This window comes from Diuraphis noxia, unplaced genomic scaffold (genome assembly GCF_037042655.1).
Source record: "Diuraphis noxia isolate RWA-SAM2 unplaced genomic scaffold, SU_Dnox_SAM2 contig0005, whole genome shotgun sequence".
In the NCBI taxonomy this organism is placed as follows: domain Eukaryota; kingdom Metazoa; phylum Arthropoda; class Insecta; order Hemiptera; family Aphididae; genus Diuraphis; species Diuraphis noxia.
Genome location: NW_028301715.1, coordinates 42,801,924 through 42,818,390, shown reverse-complemented (window position 1 = coordinate 42,818,390; position 16,467 = coordinate 42,801,924). Strand labels below are relative to the sequence as shown.

General features: G+C 28.9%; 1 protein-coding gene across 4 annotated transcripts in view; it reads left to right on the top strand.

The window, feature by feature from the left end:
• The window catches only part of LOC107166174 (zwei Ig domain protein zig-8-like), a 417,908-nt gene that overhangs the window by 7,535 nt on the left and 393,906 nt on the right, over nucleotides 1–16,467 (top strand). For 2 of the 4 annotated variants that reach the window (XM_089229655.1, XM_089229652.1), the window contains exon 1: nucleotides 7,879–8,270. The exons of the other annotated variants lie outside the window; for them this stretch is intronic. The gene's annotated coding sequence lies outside the window, so the exon portion shown is untranslated. Of the gene's footprint in view, nucleotides 1–7,878; nucleotides 8,271–16,467 lie in introns of those variants that run through there. 4 annotated transcript variants of the gene reach the window in all.

The following is a 16,467-nucleotide window of genomic DNA, read 5'->3' as shown; positions in this document are numbered from 1 at the left end:
TCAAGGGGATAATTCAAAGAAAACGTCTACTCAACCGACCAGCGACGGATCTAGCCACACCGCTCCGACAATCTACATTAAAAATGTCACTAACTTCTCAAAGCTCAAGTATGATATTATTTCCATTTTGGGCCCAGACGCAGTTACCTTTAAGTCTTCTATGGCATTCATAACGATTCGTTCGGCCAATTACAATATTTTTGCTAATGCTGCGTCTATTCTTAATAAGAGCCGTGTGTCTTTTCACACACACACACCTCAACATTTACGTCCAATTCAAGCTGTAATCCGCCACTTACACTACTCCACTCCCACCGAGGATATCAAGACAGTCCTTGATGAATTGGGATTTTCTGTCCTTAACGTTAGCAATATTCAGAATAAAAAAACAAAGGCACCGTTGCCTCTATTCCTAATCAACCTTGAACCAAAGGAACACAATCTAGAAATATTTCAAGTAACTAAGTTATTAAACTCCATAGTTATAATCGAAAAGCCCAGAAAATCTCACCAACCTCCCCAATGCAAAAAATGTCAAATGTACGGACATACTCGTAACTGGTGTAACCATCAACCACGTTGCGTCAAATGCAGTGAAAACCACCCCACTGATGAATGCACCAAATCTCGTGCCACACCGGCCAAGTGCGTACTTTGTTCCGGCGCTCATACCGCCAACTATAGAGGCTGCCCAGCCTTCAAGCAGGAAAAGAAATATTATCTCAAGAGGCGCCTTGCACGAAAAATGAATAACACAGATAATAATGATACACCGGTTCCTCCAGCAGTCCCTCTGGCGGCCAACTTTCCAACCGAACCTCCTCCTATCAAACCGAAAAACTACGCAGAAGCAACGAAAAATCACAACACGAATGGTTCATCTCCACCCATCTCAACCATTCTGTCCAACTTTATTTCCAATCTAAACGCTATTATTAGTCCTCTTATCTCCCTGCTAACCACAGTCCTCAATTCACTTCTAACTAAAGTTGCTTAGTTGTTATTATTTATCATTGTTAACAATAATCACCTCATTATGTTTTTATCTTATCTTTTTTCTCTCTATTATTTTATATATGCTAAAACTATTATTAACATTATATTCATACCAATGTTATCGTTTAAATTGTACACACAAATTCTATTTATCGTTTTAATCTAATTGTCGAACTATAATAGTTTTATTGCTGATGGTTCTAAAATAAAAAAAAAAAAAAAAAAAATAATACACATTTTCAAATTATACACAAACCATTAATTAATGGTACCTATTTTATTTAATAGTGCAAAATTAATATTATTAGCTGTATTTATTTTATGTGTAACAAAACGTCCGTTTTAACATTACTCAATGAAAATGGTTTGTGTACAGTTTTAGAAAATAATAATAAACAAGGTTCTTACTGTGTGAGATATATAAAATAAAATAATGCCAACTCCAAGATATTATTACAATTATTTCAGTTTTAAAATAATGACCAATAAAAAAATGGAAATTCACAAGTCAGCATACAAGTACAACTGTATAAAGAAAAGAATATATTTATACTTTATTTAAATTATTTAAGTTTTTTTGTTTTAATCGAAGTCTGTAATTCTAGTGTTTAAATTACAACGTACTGGAAATACATAAAAAAAACCTTTAAATCGCTTTAAATTAAAATGTTCAGGTGTTAGAATTATTATAACTATACCTATAATAAGTATAGAATTAATAAAATAAAATATTAGATAAATTACTTTTATCGTAATTAATTTTTAGAAAATAGGATTTTTAGTTTCTACTATGCCTAAATATTTTTTAGTGTTATATATATATATATACGGTTTATAATATATTTTTAAACTTTTGACACAATTAATATCTGGAATGGCAATTAATTGTAATTTATGGTTAGTTTGATACAGTTTTAAAATTATACTTAGATAGCCAAAGTATTATATGTTACTTACTTACATCATAAATAATCCAATCATCCGAAATTCAAAATAAAATATCATATTTAGTACCTACTAAGTTGTATAAGTCATATCGATGTTTTTTTTTTATTAATTAGAAGAAAGTATCGAAAGCGTGACCATTCATTTTTAACATAATACGGAACGTAAATATTTTAAACTATATTGTATAATTTAATATTTTTTATAAATAATAATATATATTTTGGATATTATGGTTCTTCGTCGGGGCCCATTGTGTCGTGAAGATGCTCAGGTATGTTGTATTTTTGTTGGGCCTATTGTATGTATGTCTTTACATTCAGTGATGATTTGTTTGATCGATGTTGGATATCCACATGTAAGGTATGTTCTTGGTGGCTCTTTTCTCATTAGATGGCCATGTGTGTAGTGTGTATGATCTATTCTAAAACGATTTAATATAACTTAGTCTCTTCTTTTGAGAGACATTGGGAGACATCGATAGGCATCATTTTATTTTCTGTTCTTTTTATTTTATTTAGTGTTCATTTTAAGCAATTAGTTTTGCCAGGATCGATGGTTTTGTCCAAAGCTGTAATGTTTTAAAATTTTTGAAATGTTGTTTCAATGCTTTGAAATTAGAGCTTGAGGTGTTTGATAAACTATTTATTTTTGATGTTTTCTATTTAATTATGTTTAATATATTTACGTCCCTGTAATTCTTATTGTATGTCTTACTTTAAATTAGCACAAATTACAAACTAAACCATAATATAATGGGTTTTATGATAAAAATAAAATATTATGAATTATGATTTTTCTAATAATGTTTAAAATGTAATTTAATATGTAACTAATGAAAATAGAATATAACATTCTTTAAACACGTTAAAAATATCGATAATAATAAACTACCTAGTATAACTTAATTTACAAGTCTTAAAAAATACGTATTAGTGATACTATTAAGGTCGAGATTGGAGAAACGTTGCATGCAAGTATTATTAAATACTGACTTTTGTATTATTTTGCATAATATTACAATATATTTATTAAAATAATGTGATTTTTGTTGGTGGATCATTATGGCTGGTTTTAGCGGGAAAAGAACGATTAAATATTATATTATATTTAATTGTTATTTATGAACAACAGTGAAACAGACATTATGCTGATAATAGTATAGTCTCAAACGTCATATATATACTTAAAAGTATGTATACATATATATATTTTTTTTAGGTATCTACATTTCATAATTTTTTAATTAAATTTATACTCTAAGGTCAGACATTAATGTGAAAATTAGTACAATGGCTATAGTGATATTACATGGAAAATACTAATAAGAGAATTTAGATAAAACTTTGATTGGGACGTCTGGAATATATTACTGTTTTTACATTTAAAATAATAAACTATACCTACTTTTATTGTCTTGTAAATAAATTTTATAAAATTATGTTATAAAGTTGTTTACACAAATATTCTGATACGACTGAGTGATTATTTTAACAGTAAATACTTAAAATCACGAATATTAATTATTAAAATCATTTACCCTTTCTTGAAAATATTCTGAAGCAAATAATTTTTCAAAAATATTTGATTTTTATACATCAAAATAAACTGATTTAGAATATAATACAAAGCATAATATTTTTTCAAAAAGTGTTTTTATCAACAATTATTATAACCGTATTTACAATTTTCACTTCGGATGAATCATTAGAAATGAATAAAACAGTTCATCGTGTAATGTGGATGATTTATTGTCATATATATACATTAACAAAGGATGAAATAGAAAATATTGTTATTTAAATATCCCCCATCCAGAACCTCTCTTCCCAAACAAACCCAGGTACTTGTGGTTAAAACGTAGTTGGTACCATAACTTACTACATAGTTGTCTAGTATACTATCCACGTCATGAAATACTATTATTGAATAGTTTATTCAATACATTTTACCAATCCCTCCTATGTATCTCTCCATCTTTTGTAAATTTTAGAAATTTTTTTTTACAGATAGTACAAATAAAAAAAAATATTATGTTAAAAAAAATATATTTATAAAATTTAAAATGTATTGCTTTTGATTATATTCCTTAGAACTATAAAGTAATTTTAATCAATTTAACCAAAACACACATATATATGTATATTTTATTATTTTTACAGATATTATAAATAATAGTATTTCGTAATAATATGCATATCGTTAGGTCAGGTTAGGGCGCAGGGGGATAATATGCAAACTGATTCATAATAATAAATGTCGTATTGTTGAATATTAACAATAAAAATGTATTTTTTGTGTGTGAGAACGTATTCATTTTTTCATAATTGTTAGGTATTATTTGCATCAAAAATAAAATAAAATAAAAATACATATGGTCGGTACGCATCATACGAAAAATCCATGATTTTATGTATCGGAGAAATTTCCCACTATTTAAGGAATGATAAAGGAAGAAAAATCTTGAGAAAAATAATGAGGAATATCAGAGGAATTGAATAATTGTAGCGTTACACTTAACAGAAAAAATGTGGCAACGCTTATAATAACACGGTCGAATGATCAAACAACTTATATTCATTCACGTGGATAATTTAGTTTAATAAATTTGAAATAGACGATGAAGAAAATTGTTAGGCAGATGTTACAAACGAGATGACTAATTAAGTCAACTCAAGGTTTTTGAAAACTATAAAAACATTTTACAAAAGTGAACAAAGTGCAGAGGTTATATTTTTTGGGCACTTGTTCATTTAGCCTACCTCGACGCTCTATCATACGTAGATAGTGTTATATGATTATTTTAAAATTTTAAGCGATACGAAACCATTAAAAAAACAGTTTTGACAGCGATACTCGATTCGTTGTACTGGAAATCACAAAAAATACCTTTCCAACAATCGATTTGTGTTTAGCGATTATAATTTACTTTATATTCATAATACATTTGTACGAAATATTGAAAATAATGTTTAATATACATCCTGAAGTTTAAAAATAAAAACATCGTTAAAAAAAACATCAATTGGAATATTGGAGAACAAAAACAATAATTTTAAATGCGATTTATATATTTAATAGTAAGTACAAATAAAATACCTTACGAATGGAAATATTTTGTTATCTTATTTGGTATAGTAGAAGTAGGTAGGTATAATAAAACGCCTAGGACAGTATGATTAATTGAATATTTTTGAAATACCAGTGAATTTATTTTTGTATTATTTTAGCTTAATTTTCGGCGAATTTACGGAATTATAATATTCTGAACTAATCCATGTGTTTAAAGTGTTTAAACAAACAAAACAAACACATTTCTATAAATTTGTTATTGTTTTGCTTTTTTTGTAACCATTGGATTGTCTTGATTATTCCTCTGTCAATGTCTCAAACTTTTCAAATATAATATTAAATGGGTTGGTATAAAACAAAACCAATAAATTGAGGGCACTATTATCTCCTGTAGAATATGTAACGATCGAAGTTGTTTGATACGGGTTTTACAGTACATAAATTTCTAGTGCTCCCGATAAAAAGAGTTAAGGTGGCAAATTACAAACTGGAAACATTTATCTGAGTGACAAAATGGTTTGACATTAGTTTTATTACTGTGTATATATGTATACCGTTAGGAGACAAATTACAGGAAGAGAATAAGGCGTTTTTCGTTTTCATCGTAGAAAAATTTTTTTGGGGGGTTTCAAGGCCGTAATAATATGGATTTTACAGAAATAATCATGTGATAATAATATAGAAGATATAGTGTTGTTACTAGTCAGAAATAATAAAAACTGTATATATTACATTTGTCATAATTTGACAAATTGCATTTCATAAAAAAAATTCTTTAACTAGCTACAAAAATGTAATTTCAAATTGTACAAGTAATTTACTTAAAAACGCCAAGAAATTAAATTATTGTTTGAATACATTTTACTTTAATTGTCAGAATTACAAATTTCGTTAGACTCTAAACTTAAGACTAGGTGTCTCTATTAGATGTGAATTGATGGAAATGTTTGACAATTTTGTCTTTTTTTGTTTTTATAATTTGTTGAAATGTGATTAGTTGTACGTTAAAACTCGACTGTTAAGTTAAGTTATTATTTTTATAGTAATAGGGATAATTTAAATGATATTTGAACACCGTTCACACATTTTCATTTCGATAATATGATCTTACAAAATAATGCGTTTATCTGGAAATTAAATAAATAATTGTTCACATTTAATAATATAGTTATCGTTTAAACGAATTATATTTAAGTTTCTTTACCCATTACCTATAACATATGTACATGTCAGAACAATAATGATTTTACTCTTATTTCTTATTATAACAATAATTATAATATTATAAAAGCTCGTGACTGCAGTGGCGTAACTTGGAGTCAATCCTGGGGGGGGGGGGCAAGCAGTAGTAAAACTAAATATATATAACTAATCTTAGTTCGCATTGTGCTATTGTGGTAATAACTAATAACCCGCCATGCCATCACTGTCATCTATCTGCAATTCCTCGTATTACGATATGAAGGCGCTCGGTTTATAATGATACTATTAATAAATAATAATCTTAGGCACTCAAAAGTCAAAACGATAAATCTATTATTATTAATTATTAAACAATCCATTATGCTGTTTAATTTTGTTATGATAAAATAGAAATTGAATTATAAGTTATAACTTTTAAAGGGGGGCAAAACTATACTATTGTTATATTTTTATTTAAAATGTTGTTAAAAACTACGCGATACTATCAGATATTTTATCTAAGGAATTGAAAGAATGAAGAATTAAGATTACGTTTGAGACCGAAAGATAACGCATTTGCTCTATGAGCATGGATGTTATCCATCTCATTACAGATGTGTAATAGATTGTAACAGATTTTTGAAAACATTTATGTGGTTTATCTTCTATGGTAATTACATTTTAAGCACAACACAACATTTTATTTAGATCTAAATACTTTTTACATATTATAATAACCATTCATTTTTTTTTGTTATATGAATCTTTATTAGAAAATGTCGAAAAAATATAAATTATGTATTAGCAAAAAATATTGTCTTTCTATACTTTTTGTGTACATGTAAATAAATCAAAGAGGTCAGAAAAATTTTCCGAAATTGCATATTGCATATTGTATATTATCTATATAAAATGTATGTTACATTTAAACAAAATATGAAAATTAAAAAGAATGGCTTTTACAAAATTAAGTACATACTTACCTACACAACACATGCAGTATTTAGTGCGATTTTTTTATAAATAGTTTTAAGATTAAATTATATTTCAATAGTAAAAAACCGAATATTTTCCTGAACTGAAAACGTGCATAAAAATCTGATATTAATACAAACCGATATTTTATTATTTTTAAGCATTTGAATTTTGGATGATCGGAGCAGTTCTGAAATTATTTATAACCGTGCATCACAAGGCCGTAGTTTCACTTTAAGATGTAAATCTGAGCACAAAAAACGTGGAAATAAAAGAAAAAGATAATCTTTTATATAAATTGTACTGTACTTAATGCAATGGCTGATGAGAAATGAAAATGGCCTATCACGCGACGACGGATCTCTTTAATATTTTTAATCTCATAACGCTTAAGACGTCACGTGATCGATGCAGTGGTGGAGTAGGAGAGTTATAGAATCGATTCGGCGATTAAAATAACAATAAGTTATAACAATTCTATACAATAATAGCAATAACAAAAATAATTATGATAACAATCAATTATAATTATTATAATATTTTATAATTCACCGGCCGGAGGCACGCTACCTTCGGACTCCACCGCGCGCGGTCGTCTCGGTTCCGGAAAAGTCCGCTACGCTGCGCCGCTGATTGCTGATTGTGTAATACTCGCAAGGCACGATTCCACCACAGGGGCGGTGCGGGCCGAGTGGAAAAAAAGCTCGTCGCCGAATCATTTCCTACCCCGTCGTCGAACGCGAGTGCCGGTCTCGCACGTCTGTCCGTCTGCGTTTTTCGTCCGCCGTCAAGATAGTCGTCGCGTGTCCAACGATATTCTATTATATAATAATATTGTCCTATCGTCGTGGTCGTCGCATTCGCAAAGCGCATGTAAAACGTTTGCCGTTTGGTGTGTTAATTTTGGTATTTTTGGGTGTTTTTTTTTGTTTAAAGAAAATTGTTTCGCTCTCGTTCGGAAAAATCAAAACAGTTTCGCGAGTGTATGTGCCCCTTTATGTTTAGTTTGGTGTTTTTTCCACTGCGAGGAACCCACGAAGATTTGTGCTGCATAACGCTGTTATGACGTCTACATTATATTGCTCCGGACTCTGAGAGAGGTCAGTGGTTGTTTTAAGCGCCAACTTCCGGTCATATCCGGTGCAGGTTTTTGGGAGCGGGCGATGAATTTGTCTAGAAAATCGGATGAATACGGCTGTTGACGCATCTCTGCGATCATCCATTGCATCCAAATTACAGAAAAATATCTTAAAACAATACGGGGATGCTATGATATGCGATGTTAGTTCAGACACAGACACAGACACAGACACAGACACAGACACACAGACACACAGACACACAGACACACACAGACACACAGACACACAGACACACAGACACACAGACACACAGACACACACATGGAGCAGATGGAGATAAATCGATGTAACGATATAATATATATGTACATACGGAGTAACAAATCGGAAGAAAAAACACAATCTTAACAAAAGTTTATGCGTATAAAAACTTACAAATGAGTTTTTTCTCTATTCTACGAGTTTACCGACACAAGCGATTCGGTCGTATAAAAACTTTTTCACACGATCGCCACACCATAAACTAGTCGACTACTCGCTTCCCTCCTCTACATCCCTCAAAGAATGCCTTTTGAATGTCGATGGCTTCGGCGTAAACTATTAAGGGGGCATGTTTTAAAAATCCTACGAGATGCGTGTCCGGCTATAATAATTTACATCGCCTTTCGCAGGCATACCACCGCAATGCGTTTGTAAAATTTAAACACGGCAAAGAAAACCGCAAATGTTTATCGGAGAGAACATTTTTTTTAGTATGGGATTTTTCAAATATAAATGTTTGTAAACAATTTTTATATTCTAAAAACCCTTATTTTTAACACGATGTTTCACCAAAAAAATACGAAAGTTTACATTTTAAAAGTTTTATTGAGGAGTGTATTACATAAATGACTAGTTATGACTCGTTGTGATGCTATGAAGTGTACGGATGTTTATACCAGTTACATGTACCTACCGTTTATATTCAATTAATGTTTTATATTTCTTAATATATTTTTTTTATTTGAATTACACAATCTTTACAAATCATGTCCAATAAGCGTAAATTATATAAAAGTAAATAATATAGACATTGAAAATTTGAATTGGAGAATCCACCCACTGGCGACACTCCTCAGGAGTCAGGACGTTAAATACATTTGCCGGGAATTAGTTAGAAATAAGGTCGGGACACCATTTTCTTTTCAGTAAGCGTTATTTATTTTGTGTTTTGTACAGTGGATGTGGTGTGATCAGTACAATATTCAATACAAAATTGAACCAAAATATACACTAAAAATATATGTTATGCAGCGAGTTAACAACGTCTGATAAATATAAAATTCGAACATTTTTAATTAATTATGTATTTAATTGCTTGAGAAGGTCGCACATTTAAGTTAAAAATATTTAAAAAATTAAATTTTGTCTATGTTTTTGTTGTAAAATAAAAAAAAAAAACTGTAGATTTTCAATTGAAATGAATATGATAATAAAATTTGTAATATTGGCACTATGAACTGTGGATCTAAAAATTTAAGTAGGTAGGTTTGTACCTGTTTGGATTGTTTGAATATTAAATTTTAAAGTTTCAATTTTTTTTTTTAAATCAGTTAAAGTCTTGAGATTTTGAAAAAGTTTTTCAGAATATTGAGCAATAAAATTAATCTTCTACAGCAATTAGAAGTTGGTTTTTGATAAATTAAAACCTAAATAATTCTATTTTGATTTATTAAGAATTATTGAATATTTTCTAATTTAATTGGCTCTGATAGACTGAATTGACTACACTTATTATTGAACATACGTTTACAATTAATTTGTGATTATATTCTCATAAAAAGAATGTTTACAATTATTTTTACTATTTGTGTAGCGAGTTCAGTAAAAAAAAATTACTTGTAATTTTTTTATTGTATCTAATTACTGTAGGATGTTAATTGTATGACTTTTTAAAAAATGACGAATTGAGTTCTAAAAATTGATTTAGTTTTTAGAAATTAATTTTATTAAATTCGAATTCCTATCGAATTTAAAATTATAGCTATTATACTTTAGCTCAGATTAATATAATTCTACAAAATATGTTATCGTTGATAAGCTTAAGAATATTTTGTATGGACTAAAATGTGTTTAACTATGAGTAATTTTAGTTGTCCATATTAAAATAATTTCTGATGATTCAATTAATTCGAAAAAAAATTGAATCAATAATTATTCTGCATTGATAAATCGCGACATTATTAACATTTGCATTTTACGAACACTAAATTCTACGCAAAACGATTTTACATGTTTGAATGAATGATTGATTATTATTGTGTTGGTTTTCAAGTAAATGCAAAATATGTTTCACTAGTTGTATGTGATTTATTACAGAAAGAACATGAAATAAATGTGACAATTTATAAATATATATATAAGGATGACACATATTGTAATATACAACATTAACTATATGGTAATATAAATGATTTTATTGTAATTAGGTATAAGTCTTCTAGAAATAATCATCAATATTTCATTTTTTAAATATAAATTTCTGGTCTTAAGTCTATTTCGATATCGAACCTTAAATTACCTTAAATTTCCATTTTACATATATTGTAAATCGATGTTAAACAAACCTTCCATTATTTATTTATTATGCCATTAATTTTTAATTATTATGTACGGTAGTGGTATATTTGAGTATTTGGAAACTAGTGTGTCTTTATATTATACGTTTTGACAAATTGATTAGTGGGAGATATATACAATTGTGTTACTTTTATTGATTCAAGTGACATGAGCAAGATTAATTTTAAAGATAATAATATAATTATTAATCAATATCTATATAATACGGTATTATTACAATCTAGTATAGTATTTGGATTTTTAATTCTTGAATATGCCCTTAGTCGTAGAGCATATCATATAATATTTTACGTATCATTAAACCATAAAAACTTTTTATGTTAAAAAAAATTAAATCAACGTTTTTATATTATTTTATTATAATGTTACTTTTTTTTGTATGTAATTCAATCGAATTAAAATTTTTTTTTTTATATAATATATAAAGAATAGCTGGTATTATTTGCATAGTTTTAGGTGTCGGCAGTGCACACAATGAACGTGCATAATTTATTATTTTCCATGGAGCATTTCGTGTTTAACTGCATACCCAGTACTTAGTAGTAAGTTGTCCGTCGTAAAAAGATATTTAACTATTAATTTTTTTTTTGTAATAAAATGTTGGTAACCAACAACAACTGTCGTCCGTCCGTTCGTCCCGTTTCATTCGATCAGTCGCAGAACACACAATGACAGCGGCTACCGCGCGAATAATAGTGCAACCCCAACATCATTAGTGGATAATAATAATTATACGAATTACACGAGTACTGAAGGGTACTTAGAATATAAAAGGGGGACTTTGTATTCAAAAATAATAATAATAATAATACGACCATGCTATATAGCTGCTGCAGCGCGTTGTAATATTTTTGCACGTGTAAATTATTATTATTATTATTCGTATACGCGTGCAGTGCGTTTTTTGATGGCAGTCTAAACACAATTTTATTTAGGCGTGTCTTGAAAAGACGCATACCCTCATTTTATTTATGAAAATTCTATAGGTTTAGGACCCTTTTTTATACGGCATATATTTATATTACTTGTGATATGTCATATTTTTTGTATAGCATACACTTTGTAATATAGTAGTTGTACATGTAGATTGTTGGAACAAACATAATATAATAATATAACCACGATGCTGTGTTCAATAATTTGATTTTGTGTTGACGATATCCTTGCATGTAATATGAGATTAAATGTTTTGAGTTTACACGTCTCATTTATAGGTCGCAGTATACTTACATTACAATATCCAAAATATATATTGCATTATAATATAGGTTAAAATAATTTGGCATATTTTCAGCGATGTGTGTAGTTTTAATAGTTGTAGCACAGAACATAAATTAGCTGATAGTATAATAATAATAATAATAATAATAATAATGTGTCGTGTGCTTAGATCATATGATCTAAGGTCGTGTGTAACATCGTGTGTGTGTGTGTGTGTTTATAAATACTACTTATTAATACCCTTAATACTATACCGATGCAGTATCTTTAAGACCAGACAGGTTTCCACAGTGTGTGGAATATTATTTTCAAGTCCGAACTGGAAATAAATGTTTTCAGTGGGAAACAGTTTTATGGTCTTGTAATAAATTGTCATACTAGGTAGTGTTTCGGAGTTGTACAAGCAAATAAAATGAAACTAATAATATCCCAATAAGACGCATATATTACTCGTACATTATACTTTATCAGTATGGCTTGAAAGTGCGTTCAGTGAAAACTGCAATAATGTATGTACGCTTAAAAACATCGGAAAATGCTCTTTTTTTATCCATAATATCTACATTTATATATGAGTAAAAAATATTTTTGTTCGATTTATGTGAAACTGATAGGAAATTAAAAATACTATTTTTACTATTAAAATTTTAATTTTAAATAGAAAAATAATATAAATAAAATAAATAATCTAAATATATATGTATAATATTTATTTTTCAAATATTACGAAATATGGATTTATTATAATGGCGTACATCGTAGTATCGAAATTAATTTAAATATCAACAAAAAAATTATAGTAGTTAGAAATGATTGGTTATAACTTTATAAGCCAATATTACATAAAACTTCTCTCTGCGTTAACCATTAAAATATTGGTGCGTATTTAAAATAATATAATGAACAACCAAACGTATTATTTTGTAAAAAATATTCGGGTTTATTTAGCCAGTATCCGGTTGTTGTCATACACTATATTACACTGTATTATACACATTTTATATTTTCTTTATTATTTCATTATTTGATTATTATTTATTATATATTTTGCCATCGACATGCCTTTCAAGAGTGATTTATTTTGACGATTTCTACATATTATATCAAATTCGTAGTTGATATTTTAATTTTTTGGTGCATTCAGTGAAAGCATGCATTATTATTATGCAAAATTATTACCTATACAATTAATAAGTACGTCGATCATTGTAGATGACCTATCACTAAATTAAATATTCGTTTAGTTTATATTTTTTTTTTTTTATTTTGAGGTAAAGGCTTCAACATCAAAAGGTTATTAGCCTAAAGTTATAACATTAGTGTACAAGATAATATAATATATACAGATATTTACAATTTTACAATTTATGTGCAAGATGGATATGATGAAAATATTTGTAGATAGCTTCGGTGTTTTCTTCACTGAGGGCGAGTTGAAGGGATGATGAAATCTTGAAGATTTTCCGAGCTAGGGAGTATTTTGGGCATCTTGTTACGATGTGTTCGATCGATAAAGTCACGTTGCATATGGTGCATACTGGAGCAGGTTCCTTAGTGATGAGGAATGAGTGGGTGAGGTGGGTGTGGCCTATTCTGGCTCGGGTAACGATGACTTCGTCTCTTCGATTAAGGCTACCGGAAAATTTCCATTTTTTGATGAGAGGCTTGATGATTCTTAATTTATTTGATAGGGGAACGTTGGACCAGTTTTTCTGCCATGTCTCTAATATTTTGAGGTTAATGATATTGAGTGACTCTGAGGATGTGGTTAGGTTTAGTTTTGGAGTATTCTGGTGAAGTGAAGCTTCGTTTGCAAGTTTGTCTGCTGTTTCGTTGCCGTTTAGTTTATTGTTTTCGCTATTTCGTATACATCGGGGGATGGCGGGCACTTTCGTTATATTGAGATAAAATATTTAAACGCCAGTAACAAAACAAAATATGTAACAGCTATAGGTACACGGTTTGGGCTTTACACTACTATCCCGTGTGCGTGTACAAAAATAATACATGTTGTCGTCAATACTATTTCTATTACGCGTTTACTCATTATTTATTTATGATTTTTCTTGCAGTTTTCGTTTTCGCTCGCCATTATCAAAACCCGTGAAACGGGAAAATAGAAAGGCAATTTTACGAGGAACATCAATCCGTGTCCCGTGTCGTCGGGCTTACCAGCGGGTGCTCGACGCGTTTTATTTTACGACCGTCGTACACTACGTAGATGTGTGTTTTTTTTTCAAACATCTAATGATTTATACCTATTGAATACGGTATAGGGACATTTAAAAATAATCGTTCTCCTATTAATGCTGCAGGGTTATTCTGTAGGTATGCGATACGCAAGAGGAAGTACGAGTAGTATACACGATCCGAGTATAATAATAACTTTGTTCTGTAAGAGAGTAATACGCAATTAGAAATATATCAAGTTTATTGGTACCTAGGTACTGCAAATTAGATATTATTATTTGAATTATATTATTTTTTGATATTTCACGGATTAATAAATTTTTTTTCCTTCGTATATTTGTATAATTTTAAATTAACCAGTATAGATATAACAGTGAGTAGCCAGGTATTCATGTACACCCGTTTTTTATTAATAATAGTAAACCCGAAAACTTGCACGAGCTTTGCGGTACTCGTCAATAATTCATTTTTAGACGTTACTCGCTGGGTATTATATTTATATATACATGATATAAATATATTTATATTCCATCGACACAACCCGCGGTTTAATGTATTCATTATAATATTATAGGGGAAAAAAGTTTTCCACCCAAGTACATATCAACTTTGTTTGCGTACAGTAAATTGTATGTAATAACGTCAAATGTTTAGTATTTTTTCCTCTTTTTGCTTAGAATATCGAGTAACCCTATTATTATTTGTGTGAGAGACCAAACGACTAGTAAAATAATAACGTACCTATATTGAGCGTATATGTATATTGTCGTTGAACACGTGAATAATTTTCCTATAACGTTAACTATCGAATGAAACGACAATGGCGATATTTGTATTCATGCTAGAAATCCGTTTTCACACCACATTTGTGCCGTGTTACAAGTAAGAACAAAAAACAGCGAAAACTGTAGAAAAAAATTCAAATGTGTCAAATGGACATAATACGTGTGTGTTGTCTCTTGGGGTCTGTAAAAAAATGTACAAAGTTTTTCAGACGCTTCTCATCGAATTTTTATGACCTTTCGTTCGTTCTGTAGTAGTACTACTCCAGACAGAAATGGATTTTAAATGCAATAAAATAAATGTCATACTTAGTCGAAAAGGGCATTCGACTATTTTTTTTTTTAAAGTTAAGGACGCTGTTTTACGACGAATCGCAGTATTTTATTTATTTTAAGTCCACCCGTAAACCGGTTTGTCATAATCGTTATTTATTATAGTTTAACAAAAATAATTTTTTATACAAAAGTATAAAGTAATGTACCATGTACTCTGATATAATTAGCTTGACTAGGAATAATTGGTAATTTAAAGCGATTTCCATCAATTCAAAATATTTGAATTATTTATCTTGCCATCGAAAACGATTTTATGCAATTCTTTATTTAAATCTCTATTCTTTAATTTTACTGTAACTACTCATTTTTTTTTTTTTTAAAGTGTCACCAGAAAGGTATAATAGTAGGATTTTTTTTTATATGTGCTGCACTGATCTGTCTGTACCAGGTATAGCAAGTATAAGGAATAATAGGTAGTAATTTAAAAAAAATTAATAGAACGGCTATTATAGAAAGTCATGTAAAGTTAGTTAGTTTTTTTCTATATAATGATTTGAACAATGTAAAAACTTAACATATAACTTTAAAAAAACGTTCTGTTACCTACTATAAAATTTTAATATACCTCCAAGAAAATATCATGTATTTTACATAATCTTAAATAACAAAGTTTTAAATGTTAAAAAAATATTCAATACTTTCAAGTACAAAAATACCTATTTAAGAAAAAAAATTAAAATCATAAATTAAATTTTTTTTTTAAGATTCACTCCCATCCCATTGTCAGTCATTGTTCTGCACTTGATGTATTTGCATTTATATTATCCATTACTCTACGTTATATATCGTAAATATGTTGTGTCTTTTTCTACAAACCTCTGAATTTCTCTCGGAGTCAACCCCCTCCAAATAATCAATAGCGTAATATAATGGTGATAAATTTAAAATGAAAATTATCAACTAAACCCGATAAACAATTCAACTACTATATGCCTTTCAAACGATTCCGATTTAGAAGATAATTTTGATAATAATTAGAACGAGATTGGCTCACAAAAACATAAAAGATTAAATTTGTCATTTGCAGTATTTCAAAAATCAGAACCTTATAAAAACACCTCACCAAA